This window comes from Papaver somniferum, chromosome 6 (genome assembly GCF_003573695.1).
Source record: "Papaver somniferum cultivar HN1 chromosome 6, ASM357369v1, whole genome shotgun sequence".
In the NCBI taxonomy this organism is placed as follows: Eukaryota; Viridiplantae; Streptophyta; class Magnoliopsida; order Ranunculales; family Papaveraceae; genus Papaver; species Papaver somniferum.
Genome location: NC_039363.1, coordinates 138,063,217 through 138,076,718, shown reverse-complemented (window position 1 = coordinate 138,076,718; position 13,502 = coordinate 138,063,217). Strand labels below are relative to the sequence as shown.

At 38.4% G+C, this 13,502-nt stretch overlaps 1 pseudogene; it reads right to left on the bottom strand.

Moving 5' to 3' along the window:
* Nucleotides 1-2,280: 2,280 nt before the first annotated feature.
* On the bottom strand, nt 2,281-10,190 carry LOC113286235 (annotated as a pseudogene).
* Between the last annotated feature and the right edge of the window lie 3,312 nt (nt 10,191-13,502).

Sequence of the window (13,502 nt, the reverse complement as noted above, 5' to 3'; positions counted from 1 at the left end):
ATCACCTTGTATGAAAGTGTGTTGCGCAACGAAAGAAAATAAAATGATAGATTCTTTGAACATGACTAAAAATATCATATAAATCGTAAAACACAGATATTGGCCTTCCCTACAAATATGACAGTAGCATACACGTTCCAGTATGGTAGTCTGGGTTACATTGCTAAATGGAAATGATCCGTTTTTGCTGCACACTCTCTTCTTGGTAAACCTAACACCGATTATGAGAAACATAGTGGTAGATGATACCGTAGAGGCACTGGCTTAGACATGAAGTGTCGTAGTTCTCAACGAAAGCCTACAGGAGAAGAGTGTCATTTAGCAATACAAAGTAACAGTCAAAATTTTATAATACAAAGTAACAGTCAACCTAAGAGTGTCATTTAACAATACCTTACACTGAAACTAACCTTTCCAAGTCCTAGAGAGGGTCCACCGTTAGGTTGTGGACGGGGGATGACAATATTCATCAATGTACCTGCAATCGCAAAATGTACGAGTTAGAAACAAATTATTCTGAAGGTCCAAAAGTGTAAACTAGTGGTTTAATTGGGGCGTGAAATCAAATATTTCCAAAGGCTGCGAAACACAAAAAAAACAAAAGCTCGAATATAAGAAACAAAGACATTAACTTACCAAAATTTCCACCTTCTACCATCATATCTTCCAAAATATCTTCATACTCTTCATCATCTTTAAGCTCATCTGCAGTAACCACCTCTGTCAGGCATACGACCTTGGTAGCAATGCCACCTCCATTACCACCACCTAGACCACCTCCGGTTTGGAACAGTTGCCTCTGCCAAAGAAAACAAGAAAACTCATTAGTAAAGAAACAAGAAAAGATATCAGTAGCAAATATTTATATATTTATTGTATATACTGGAAACTAAGAAAAATATAAAGTGTGTTCCACTAACCTGCCACGCGACCTGTAGTTGTGCCTGTATTAAGACGTTTCCTGCTCAGGTTTTAGCTGAGCGGTGCCCAGGTTCGCTCGTCTAACAGTAAGAGTTTTATCACCCATTTAGAGCAGCACAAGAAATATCTGTAACTGAGAGATCATAGTAAACGCAGAAGGCGTATCCTTTAGAGTTCCTTGTTTCCCTGTCCTTCACCAGATCGAAACCACGAAGGGGACCAAAAGATTCAAGCAACTCTATAATCTGTGTTTCTGTGAAGTAATATGGGAGCCCAGTAAGTTGCTTGCATATACAGAAACAACATGTTAAAAATTCAGCTTAATCCGATATATGGATAACCATTGAGAATAGGCTGTTCAGGATATAAATTCTGCAGAACGTAGTCATAGATTATGCAATCTTGGCAGTAGTAAATAGGACCTGATCATAATGCAATTTTTACTGTATATAAAGAGATGGATAACTAATTAATAGCTAAAGGATTCGCATATAACTGCATATACGAGGTTTTAGCAGATAATGAAGATATATATCTGTAAACTTCTCTAGTTCGATCCATGTTTTCCGAATCAAGCTCTTCGTACAGAGCATAATTGATCCTACACAAGAAAAAATTTTGCCCATCAAGTCATCCCCTGCTGTCCACTGCACTACACAACCACCATTCCAGACATCCTCCTCAAAGCATTAATTGCATCAACATCTGCAGCTTGACAACCTAGCCATGGCAGAAGCATCACAGTCACAACACCAATATCCTAAGCCATTCTCCTCAAATCTATCAGCTGAATCCATCTGAGCTTTAACTGCAGTCCATTCATGTGCTACTGCAACAGCTCAACACCACCAGTTTCATGAGACATACATTCCCTTCTTCACAGCCATCATACCAACATTCCCCATTACCATTTCACATCACTCCATTCATCTTGCTTCCAAATGTCCTAACATACAACTAGGTTCGCAGGACATTCATTGTATTGCGGCATCTCCATCACCAACTGCAATCCCATTTTTATCTCAAGACTCAGTTTCAGCCATATTCATTTCAACTAAGAAAAAATACAAGAAAGATAAGCTGTAACTAATTCCATGCTCAAGTAGCCAAAATTGAGATGAACAGCCAACGAGAATAGCAATATCAAGATTATGAAATTTTTTACTTGAATAGAGTAACAAGTCACCTAGATATCATTCAGAAATGTGTAAGAGATTTCCTACATTGTAATAAGCGAAATAGAAGTATAAAAGATGTAAACATCTTGAAATTTAGAAAGAAAGAGGAAGAACAAATCAAGGGTGTCATTTGCCCACACAAACTGTTACATATTAGCTTGTAATGGTAAACAAGCCAATACATCGTATCTAAGCCAAATCAACCGTCCCATAGAATATAGACATTTCATTTTAAGTAAAAGCAACTGCATTGGAGGGCAAAACTCCAATGCCCAGGTTCAGAAATCATCATATTATTTAAAAAGCTCGGCTTCTAATGACATCAAGATCCATCTCAGTAGGATCAGTTGCTTGCAACTCTACCTGAATTCCGTCAAGCTCTCTCTTGAACCTCTCCTATGAACTCGCGTAAATCATCTTGGTCCTCACCCTTGTGGTATCATGAGACCTTCAAAACACAATAATGAGACAAAGGTTACTCACAGTTCTAACCCTGACCAGAATTCCTATCAGACAACAAAAAACACAGTTGCAAAAGTTATCAATAGATGTAGAAAACCTTTCTCTTTTGGCAATTCTCATAGCTTTCAGCTGACTCGCCAAGCTTCTCCAGAATAATTTGCTTTTGCTTATCCTTCTCTTTAATTTTGTACACAACAAAACGGAAAGTCCTTTTTTCCTTCAATTCCAAAAACCTTTGTTTGCAATCATCGTGCACAACAATCCCCGACGCTGCATTAGCCTAATACAAAAAATTCAATCCACAATTCAAAATCAATACCAATCCACTATACCCATATACCAAAATCAATACGAATCCAAATACAGGACCAACAAGAATCAATACCGAATACAAATTCCAACCTCCTCTCCCATCTTGATTACTTTAATTGTCTTAAAATCCTCCTCTGAGATTCACAGCAAACCCTAATACAATTTCTGCCATTAACGACCATTACCATCTTCATCACTGCCAACATCAACTACCGATCACTTCTAGGGTTCGGTTATGGGAATTGGGATGAGGTTCTAGATTGAGAAGAAGATTTTGATGAATCGAGAACTTCTAGAGATGGAAGAATTGAGTTATGTGATGAAGATTTGAAGGAAACTTGAGTTAGGGCCGCCGTTGATTGTTACCGAGAAGAAATTTGGTTTTGTGTAACTTGAATCAGTGATGGGGTTGATTAGAATTTGGTTCAGATCTGGATTTGATGAGCTGCTACTATTGACTGTTGCGGATGAGAGAAAGGGGGAGTTAAAGAGAGAGATTGAGAGAAGATGATGAAGAAGAGGGATCGAGAGAAGAGCAGCGGTGGTGATGGAGCGCCGCCGTTATCTGTGGAGTAGAGGTGTTCTTCAGCGGTGTTGATTGAGAGAAAAACAGATAGGAATTGGGTTCGACTGGTTGAAGGAGGGTTATGCTTCGGAAAAAAAAAGAAAGAAGAAAAGAGTGAATCCGAATGAAAATGATGGACGGTTGAGATTGTATTTGAGATGCTCATACGGATTAAGAAAAGATCTTGACGGTTGAGATTGTATTTAAGATGCTCATGCGGATTGAGAAGTATGTGTTTCATTTTGTGCTAATACGAGCTCATGTATTCGGTTTGATTATCAACCTTCGACACGAAAAAAATCCAAAAAAAATATGAATAAATGTAGCACATTCTTATCGACATTTTGATTTAAAAAAATCCAAAAAATGTATAAGAATAAAGTTGAAAAATAAGAAATCAATCCGATAATTGGTGTGTTTCTTTGTGCTTTTGTGCTTTCTCTTTGTGCTTCCGGTTTGAATTTCGACTAGTTACATAGGTCATGAATTAATTTTGACTAGTCATACATGTCATGAAGTAGCTTTAGTTCATATTAATAGCATGATATATATCATCGAAATCGATAAATATGAAGCTCAATGTCGATTCAAACTTCAAATGTGGTATAACGACATACAAACTATGAACCAAGAAGCTCTGAGAGGGTTCTGACTTCAAACTTAGCATGATACATCATCAAAATCGATAAATATGAAGTTCAATGTCGATTCGAACTTCAAACTTGGTATAATGGCCTATAATATATGAACCACGAAGCTCTGAGAGGGTTCTGACTTCAAAATTAGCATGATACATCATCGAAATTGATGAATATGAAGCTCAGTGTCGATCCAAACTTCAAGTTCGGTATAACGACTTACAAACTATGAACAAGAAGTCTGAAAGTCCACAAAAACGATGAATCCAACCATTTACTGGTAATATTCCATGGAAATATTCTACGAAACCTTAAACACACACAAAACTTAGTAAGAACGATGAATCCATCCATTTACAGGTAAGATTCCTTCGGAATATTCTACGAAACCTTAAAAAAACCCTATTTCTGCACATTGGATGCAAACCAGACTCCGAGATCGAAACCTGGCAGCGAGTGGACTACTCTAAGTCAGAAACTTGGTAAGAACGACGAATCCATCGATTTACAGGTAAGATTCCTTCGGAATATTCTACGAAACCTTAAACAAACCCTATTTCTACATATTGTATGCATACAAGGCTCCGAGATCGAAACCTGGCCGTGAGTTGACTACTCTAAGTCAGAAACTTGGTAAGAACGATGAATCCATCCATTTACAGGTAAGATTCCTTCGGAATATTCTACGAAACCTTATACAAACCCTATTTCTGCATATTAGATGCAAACCAGGCTCCGAGTTCGAAACCTGGCCGCGAGTGGGAAACTCTAAGTCAGAAACTTGGTAAGAACGACGAATCCATCCATTTACAGGTAAGATTACTTGGGAGTATTCTACGAAACCTTAAACAAACCCTATTTCTCCATATTGTATGCAAACCAGGCTCCGAGATCGAAATCTGGCCGGGAGTGGACTACTATAATTCAGAAACTTGGTAAGAACGGCGAATCCATCCATTTACAGGTAAGATTCCTTCGAAATATTCTACGAAACCTTAAACAAACCCTATTTATGCATATTGGATGCAAACCAGGCTCCAAGATTGAAACCTGGCCGCGAGTGGACTACTAAGTCAGAAACTTGGTAAGAACGACGAATCCATCGATCTACAGGTAAGATTCCATCGGAATATTCTACGAAACCTTAAACAAACCCTATTTCTGCATATTGTATGCATACCAGGATCCGAGATCGGAACCTGGCCGTGAGTTGACTACTATAAGTCAGAAACTTGGTAAGAACGACGAATCCATCTATTTACAGGTAATATTCATTCGGAATATTCTACGAAACCTTAAACAAACCGTATTTCTGCATATTGTATGCAAACCATACTCCGAGATCGAAACTTGGCCGGGAGTAGACTACTATAAGTCAGAAACTTGGTAAGAATGACGAAACCTTAAACAAACCATATTTCTGCATATTGTATGCATACTAGGCTCCAAGATCGAAACCTGGCCAGGAGTGGACTACTCTAAGTCAGAAACTTGTTACGAACGACCAATTCATTTACATGTAATATTCTTTCGGAATATTCTACGAAACCTTAAAAAAACCATATTTATGAATATTGCATGCAAACCAGGCTCGGAGGCTGAGGATGAAATCCCCCCATCCTCATTTCTTCCAACGTTCTATATTTTTACTTCAACAACACTTATAAGTGTTGTTATGCATTTTTATTAAGAAAAAAAAACAACCAAAACTTGTGAACGGTAAGGATGGTTGATGAGCTAGACTTCCATGCAGTAGATTCATGTTCGAATCTCCCTTCTAATATCATTTTTTCCAACATTCTATATTACTTCAACAACACTTATAAGTGTTGTTATACGTTTTTATTAAAAAAAAAGAAAAAAAACAAAACTTGTGAACTGTATGGATGGTTGATGAGCCAGACTTCCATGCAGTAGGTTCATGTTCGAATCTCCCCTCTAACATTATTTTTCATCATCATATTTTGGTGTTCTTCAACAACTCTTGTGAAAATTGTGATAGTCTTAGTCACTACCTTTATGGAACAGAGTTGTTATAGCTAAATGTCGTCACAACGTTTTTGCTTAAGGAGTTGTCGTTTGTTTTCTTAGGCAACCCCTTGTTTCCTAAGGGTTGGCAGTGATGATATACGACAACTCTTCCTTTGAAACCAGTTGTAAAACATATGACTTTCTACGATGTTTAGTGAAGAGTTGTAAATCTCCAGTTGTAGATGTATATTTTTCCCGTAGTGACAGAAGCATTATCAAAGTGAGTATTAATCTATTAACATTCCAAGTTCTAGTCTGATTATTGATGAAATAACATACTTTAACATTGGGGTCAGGTGGGACAAGGGGATTTGGTGTGGCAGATCCCAAATCTGGGATCCATTTGTCACACCAAGGATCAACAAATTGACCATCCCCTACAATCCAGGAGATGAAAGGTTTAATAAACTCCTTAATAGCATGCATACACTTCCAAGTCCAAGAACATTTATTAGTGCACTTGGCATTCAAGAAATCAGTTCTTGAGAAATATTTAGCTTTGAGAACGGTAGCTAACATACTATTAGGATTTTCAATAATTCTCGAGACATTTATATCAAGCATGGCCAAGTTATTAATCTCAACTTTCCTAAACCCCAAACCACCTTCAGATTTAGGAGAGCATAAAATATCTCAACCCAAAAGGTGCAATTTTCCACCAGAATTTACAAAGATGAGAATCCATTTGTCCGCGGAGGTGTTTAGGGATTAAGAAAGCACCCATCTTACTAATATAAAGAAAAGAGGTATTTTTGGTGAAGCCTTCCTTTTGGTGAAGCTTTTTCTTAATTACCAATATAGCCTTTGATTATAAGACATGAAAATCAAAAAGATAAGCTATAAAAGACAATAATATAGAAGTGCAAAGGGCGAATCTGTAACACGTTAATGAAATGGTCCTAGGTTCGATTTCGAGCGACCTCAGTTTGCTGACACTTTTTTCCTCTATTCTTCTAGCGAACTCTTCTTCCTCCTCAGAGAAATTTGAAAAACTAGGGTTACTTGATTTGGATTCACACCTGTCCGATTTTGATACCATCGAAATTTCAAGTTTGTAATCTGTTATCACTCTTCCTTCTTCATCTTCAGAAGAAGTTTGTAATGGAAGCGGTGGTGATCGATAGTCACAGTACCTGAGGTGAAGAAGAAGTTTGTAACGGAGGTGGTGACGATGAGTCACTGACGGATGTTCCGATACCTCAGCTGAAGAAGAAGAAAAACAAGAGAACAAAAATAAGGAGGAGGAGTACAAAAAAAGGTGCCATTACATTGCTATTTATTGTATGGATAAAGAACCCTAATTGTTCTATGACCACTTACAAAATTCGCTCAAACGATCCTTACATTTCTGAAATTTGGAATATTGGTTTATGAATTTCCTTAATCGATCCTTAATGGTGGAACCATTTGTTCTTAAATTTATCAATTTCAATATCTAGGTAATTGAAATTTATCAAATTAATAATGTTTGTTAATGTTGGAACCCTTTGTTCTGATATTTATGATTCCGAATCAACAAGTTCAACGGAGGAATTTGTAGGAATTTTGGTTCCCTTCAAGAACTTCAATATCTTTAGTTAGATTAGAAATTGGTAGGAGGAACATTACCTTCAGAATTAGCAAATTGTTCTCCATTAATGCACTTGAACAAATTTCATCACTGACTGTTGATGAATGGGAGTCGCTAGCATATGGTTGAGTGGTTATTGCCCTACTGTCCACGACATTAGTTTCCAATTATTACCATAGAAAAAAAACAAATAAAAGTAAAAAAACAAGAATTCAGAGTTGTTGTCAACTTTGCACTAGCTTACTAAAGATTTGCAGGGTCGTGACTGATACCATTTTATAAGTAGCTACATCGATTTGCTGCGCAACATCATGATTACCATCTTTTAAGTAGTTACCTGCAGGAAACATAGCTAATGATTAGATACCAATTAGATAAAGAAATTCAGAACTCTCCTTTGCTTTCGCATATACATGCATATTATTCAGTTAGATGTGTAACTTAAACATGGTTAAAAAAGACAAAATAACCTCTATTTTCTATACCAGACATGTGGTAGATTATGCCCTGGACTTAACAAGGTTATTCGGAAGATTGTATGGAGGTAAGGATATGGCGTCATTTCGTAAATGGAAAGGAGAAAAGTATTTGTCAGGGATATCATTAGCGCACAATTCTTTGTATGTGCATGATTTGTTTATTATCTCCAATTCACAAAAGAATTGTCATATATAGGGTGGATACAGGGGTTTTTATGCTCAAAATACAGTTCCACTGACCCCAAAGGTTGTCACGAGGGGACTATCCTTGGTACAACAAGAGGTGGCCATCATACCTCAAAGATAGTTGACAACATTCAGGAGCGGGACATTAACCAGGTACAGAGATATAAATGTATATTGCTTTCAAATTAAGGTTTTTTAATCAAACCTATGAATGATTTAACTGTATGTTACTATATTTGATTAATTTAGGGCTTGATTACTAAGCGGATTTGTTATAACATGGGATTGTTGATTGGCTTTCTACCAATTTTAGGAGCACGCATCTGAGGCACGCAAATAAACTGTTGTCAAAGTTTTGTTAGGGGCAGAGATTCAATTGTCAACATCAAATGTTATAGCGCGAGATGGGAGATGTAGCCAATGTCCGGTAGGTTCTTTTTAGATAAAACTTTTTCACTTGAAAAGTCAGATAAAATAAAATTGAAAATTAGCTTTTTAGCTCAAAATAGATGTTGATCTCTATTCTCAATGGGAATATTTGGAAACATGCCATCTGCCTACGAAACCAGGAAGTTTCAGATTCACCGGCTATTGAAGGAAATTCTCAATTATAATACTCTTTTTTTTCAACCTGCAGATTGAACACATACGAAGCTTTTGGATGCTACTATGAATATACAGTTCTGTTAGATGGAGTTCTTTTGGTATAAATGGAACTGTTTGATAAATAAGTTCGATTTTGTTTGAAACAGAATGACAGGCACATCGCGCGTGCGTCTAGACTGTTATCATGGAATGCAAGAGGTGCACATATCACCAAAATTTGTATTGAAAGTGGAAACTAAACATGTGTGCTTCATGCATTAATGTTTGTTAGTGCATTAAGAGACTTTTGGTTTGTATAAGAACTATTGTCTTAGGCAGGTTTTTTTTTCTCTTTTGTTATCCTTAGTTTTTCAAGATTCATATTCATTTAGTTCTATAGTTTCTACTTTTCAATTTTAACACAGTATACATGATAGAAAGAAAAAGTTGAAACATACAAGCACACATTTTTAGTGTAAATAGTTTTTTTCGATTGAAAATTTTGATTATTTTTTGGAACAAAATGCAGGCGCATCGCGTGTGCGTGTTATACTAGTTTGAAATAAAGGAATGGCTTGACCAATATGTTTCACTAAAGTAGTTCTAGCATCTTGGGACAAGAGCTTATGAAGCCAGACAGAAATTCTGGCATCAATGGCATGGAGGATACCCATATGTGTTTGAATTTTAGAAGCTTGAAACACGGTAGGGGTGCCAAGATACTTTTCACCTAGATCCCTATTTTGAATGTCTAGGATATTATAAAGTTGAGCCTTCCTATGTTCAGGGATTTTTCTACTGAAGAGAATTCCAGACTTATCAAAGTTTATTTCTTGGCCAGAAGCCAAGCAGTATTTTTGGAGGTAGTCTTTAATAGTAGCTTTAGAAAAAAGGAGGGAATCATCGACAAACAAAAGATGTGTCATAGCAGAAGCATCCTTACAAACTTTGATGCCTTCAACCAGCCTTTAGAGGAGAGGATATAAATGTAAAAAGATAGATCCTCATAGCAAATAATGTAAAGATAAGGGCATCGAGGGTCTCCCTGCCTCAGACCTCTTTCTGGTTTGAAATAACCAATAGGACTACCATTAAGTATAACTGAATAGGAGACAGAGGAGACACACTGGTTAATAAGTTTTATCCAGTGTTCAGACATTCCCATTTTTTTTACACATTTTCAAGAAAGAGCCGATCCAGCTTATCATAAGCTTTAGACATATCAAGCTTTGTCATTATGGTTAACAACATATATGGCCTCATTAGATAGAAGAATAGAATAAAAAATACTCCTCTTGGGTATGAAGGCACTTTAATTTTGGGAGATAATATTATTCATGAAAGGCTTCAGTCTATTAGTTAAAGTCTTCCAAATTTACTCCAACTTTTATATTTGATAGTTACGAATCATATCAGGACTTATCTTCCACAAATCTTCCAAATTTATCCCAGCAGAAACCCATAACTTTTCTCTCCCTGTTTCGCTCCTACCAGATGATTAAGCCCAATCTAATCGACACAAACACACGTATCATCCCTGTTATGCTCTAAGAAGTCCAGCCCAACAAAAATATGCAGTTGAGTCACTCCAAATCCGATCTATGAAATAAAACCGTGAAACTCCAAGCCTATGTTTTGTATAAACTCGACCTCTATCCCTGTTTTTTAGATTCTACAGCTCATACCTTCCTTGTTTGACCAAAACAGAGTAATCCCAATCCATAGCTAACACAAATTCCGCCTAAAACTCGATGAGAATCTCGCCAGGAAGTTCCGCTGCAAAACTGAAATTTGAATTTAGTTATCCCGCCAAAATCGTGAAGAAGAAAGGGTCGTCCCCTATCTAGAGTAGGGGTAGCGATAGTGATAGTGTCCTAGGGGTGACCCTTAGTAATTTCGGTACCCCTAATCCATAGTGAGAGTCTGAATAGCAGGTGTCCTACGGGATTTTACCAACTTTTCGAGCCGATTTTTCCAAAAGTGTTTATTGGCCAAAAATACCTACACACGCATAAAACACCATAATAAGTACAAAAATGAGCGCTATCAATATATAAAATCAAGATAAATTAGACAAAAAAATGTGTCTATCAAATACCCCCAAACTTATTATTTGCTAGTCCTCGAGCAAATCTAAAATAGAAAATAAAATTCTAACTCACCGTCGCAAGCATCGTGACTGCACTTAGGATGTGCAACAAGCCTTTGAACCCCTAGGTGGCCCTAGTTGGCCGAGTTATAGTCTCGGGAGGGTTTACAAGAGGTGTACCCACAAAACCTTTACTCCAGACCCTAGCTGTCTGCACAGAACCTTGGAAGGCACTAAAGAATCTCCTTGGTTGGCATACTTATTGACTATATGAGGAATTACCCTGATGCGAAATCCAAATTGTTGTACACGAGTTTGCACTCAAGCATACTAAAATTCATATATAAGTGTTGATGGTGGTTTTACTATAGGGCGAAAACTGTAAAAGTCTATCTACCTGACCCGGCATCAGATGTAGTAGATATTGATATGTCTATATTCCGCAGGGAATTTGAAGAATATATCAAAATCTGATGAGTGCCTATTTCTCTCTTCATATTATATTGAAACTCAATCTCCTAGATGAAATGTTCACTAGTATAGAGCCTAATGAGTATATAAGATCCTAGTTGCATTACTCACTAATGTCGGAGCCTGCCGAATATTTTTCTTGTGCTATGTTCCTCGGCCGAACCCTTAATATTGATATGACATGACAATTTGTGTTCACTCGCAGCAGAGTAGCACGAATTTCCAAGTATCAAGGTTAAGGTCCTTAGATAAAAGTACTCAATTGGAAAGCATACTGCTCTCTGGCAATAAACTTAAAGAACTCTGTGTCAGCACATGAAATTCAATCAATTTTGTGATAATTCACAAGATTCAGATATTACCCTGACTAATTTGTAAAAATTAGGGTTTTGCCCCCTGTGTAGTATATTAGACCCCGCCGGTCGAAATTAAGCTTAGGCGAACTAGGCAATTAATCCGCCATAGATTAGTAGGTGCGAAATCCTACCCAAAATCAGAAAACAAGGAATAAAAGGAGCCGCAGAATAGGAGTAGCAACAAAGGGAGGTGTGGTCATGCCATAGGCTAGCTGACACCACTTGCAAGTGGCCACACCCCATGTTGCCCAACCGGCCCCTGTTTCCTGTTGACCAATCAGGTCGCCTTAAACCCGCCACACGCAAATGAGTTGTGGCTGGGCCCATACTTGCCGGCCCTATTTCCCATCGACCAATTAGGTCGTTTTAAATTCGCCACGCGCGCTGGAAGTGTGGCCACGCCCATGCTTGGACGACCCCTCTTTTTATCGACCAATCAGGTCGCTCTAAACCTGCCACAGTATTAAAAGGCAAAATTGCGCCAGATGGTCACAATGCCAAATTGGCTTTCCAAAACCGCGCCAACATGCCAATGGCATGCCAAACGTACATGCCAAACGTGCCATCCCGCTACGCATGCTAATGGCATGCCAAACATTCCATGCCGCGTCAATGCACTAAACATGCATGCCAAACATGCCAAATGTGCCACTTTGCCACAGCCGCATGCCGAACGTGCCAACGTGCCATGAATAGCGCGCCTATGCACTAACCCACCTTCTGTTCGTGGCCAACGCCATAATAAACTTTAATTAGGGTATGCTAATCAGAAGCACGACCTTGCTTTAGTGGCGTTAGTCGAAACCCTAATTTCCAGTTGTGGCCCAAATTATGCCACTTCGAGCCCCACAACATGCCACGAGCCATGTGGGACCCAGTAAACCCTAAGAATGACGCCATACCATAGCCACTCATAGAAACCCTTGCTCATGTGGCCGTTTCCACATTATGGCTTTGTTATAGTTCCTTTGGCATGACTATGGCACCGTTATCACAAAAATCGTAATTGTGCCGCGACACATGCCACACGCACTAATTAGGGTTTCGGCATGCCAAACCCTAATTTAGGTAAAGTTGATGCGCCAACCAAGCCAAGTAATGCTACCCAGAGCATTGGGATTGATAAGGAAACTGGAGCCAATGTTGCCGAAGCCATATATGGGTCTAACACCAATATGCCAAATTGTAGCCTTGGTCATGCCGCCAAGCCCTAATTTTGGCCACGACGCCAAATTCTAGCCTTGGCCATGCCGCCAAGCCCTAATTTTGGCCACGACGCCAAATCCTAGCTTTGGCCATGCCACCATGTCACTGGCATGTGCCAATGGCTCTACTATGCTATTAAAAGATGCCAACGGAATGCGGCCATAATCAATGGCCACCCTCTCACATGAATTACGATCTCAGCCGTCCAAATTCGCCACAGAATTGACAGGACTATGGCAAGTTTTAGGCGACCAACAAGCCTAATAGCATCACACGCTATTCTCTTGCGGAAAGTCTCCTGACTTTGACTTGCCATACATGGCTATCTGCTACTTAGTTGGCGTACAATTAATCATAGTATCCAGGTCTTGTAGACAAGACCCACTCAGCAATCTGCTACACTTTTCCATACTCGAGACATCAAACATGTCACAAACTGGGGGATTCTCATCA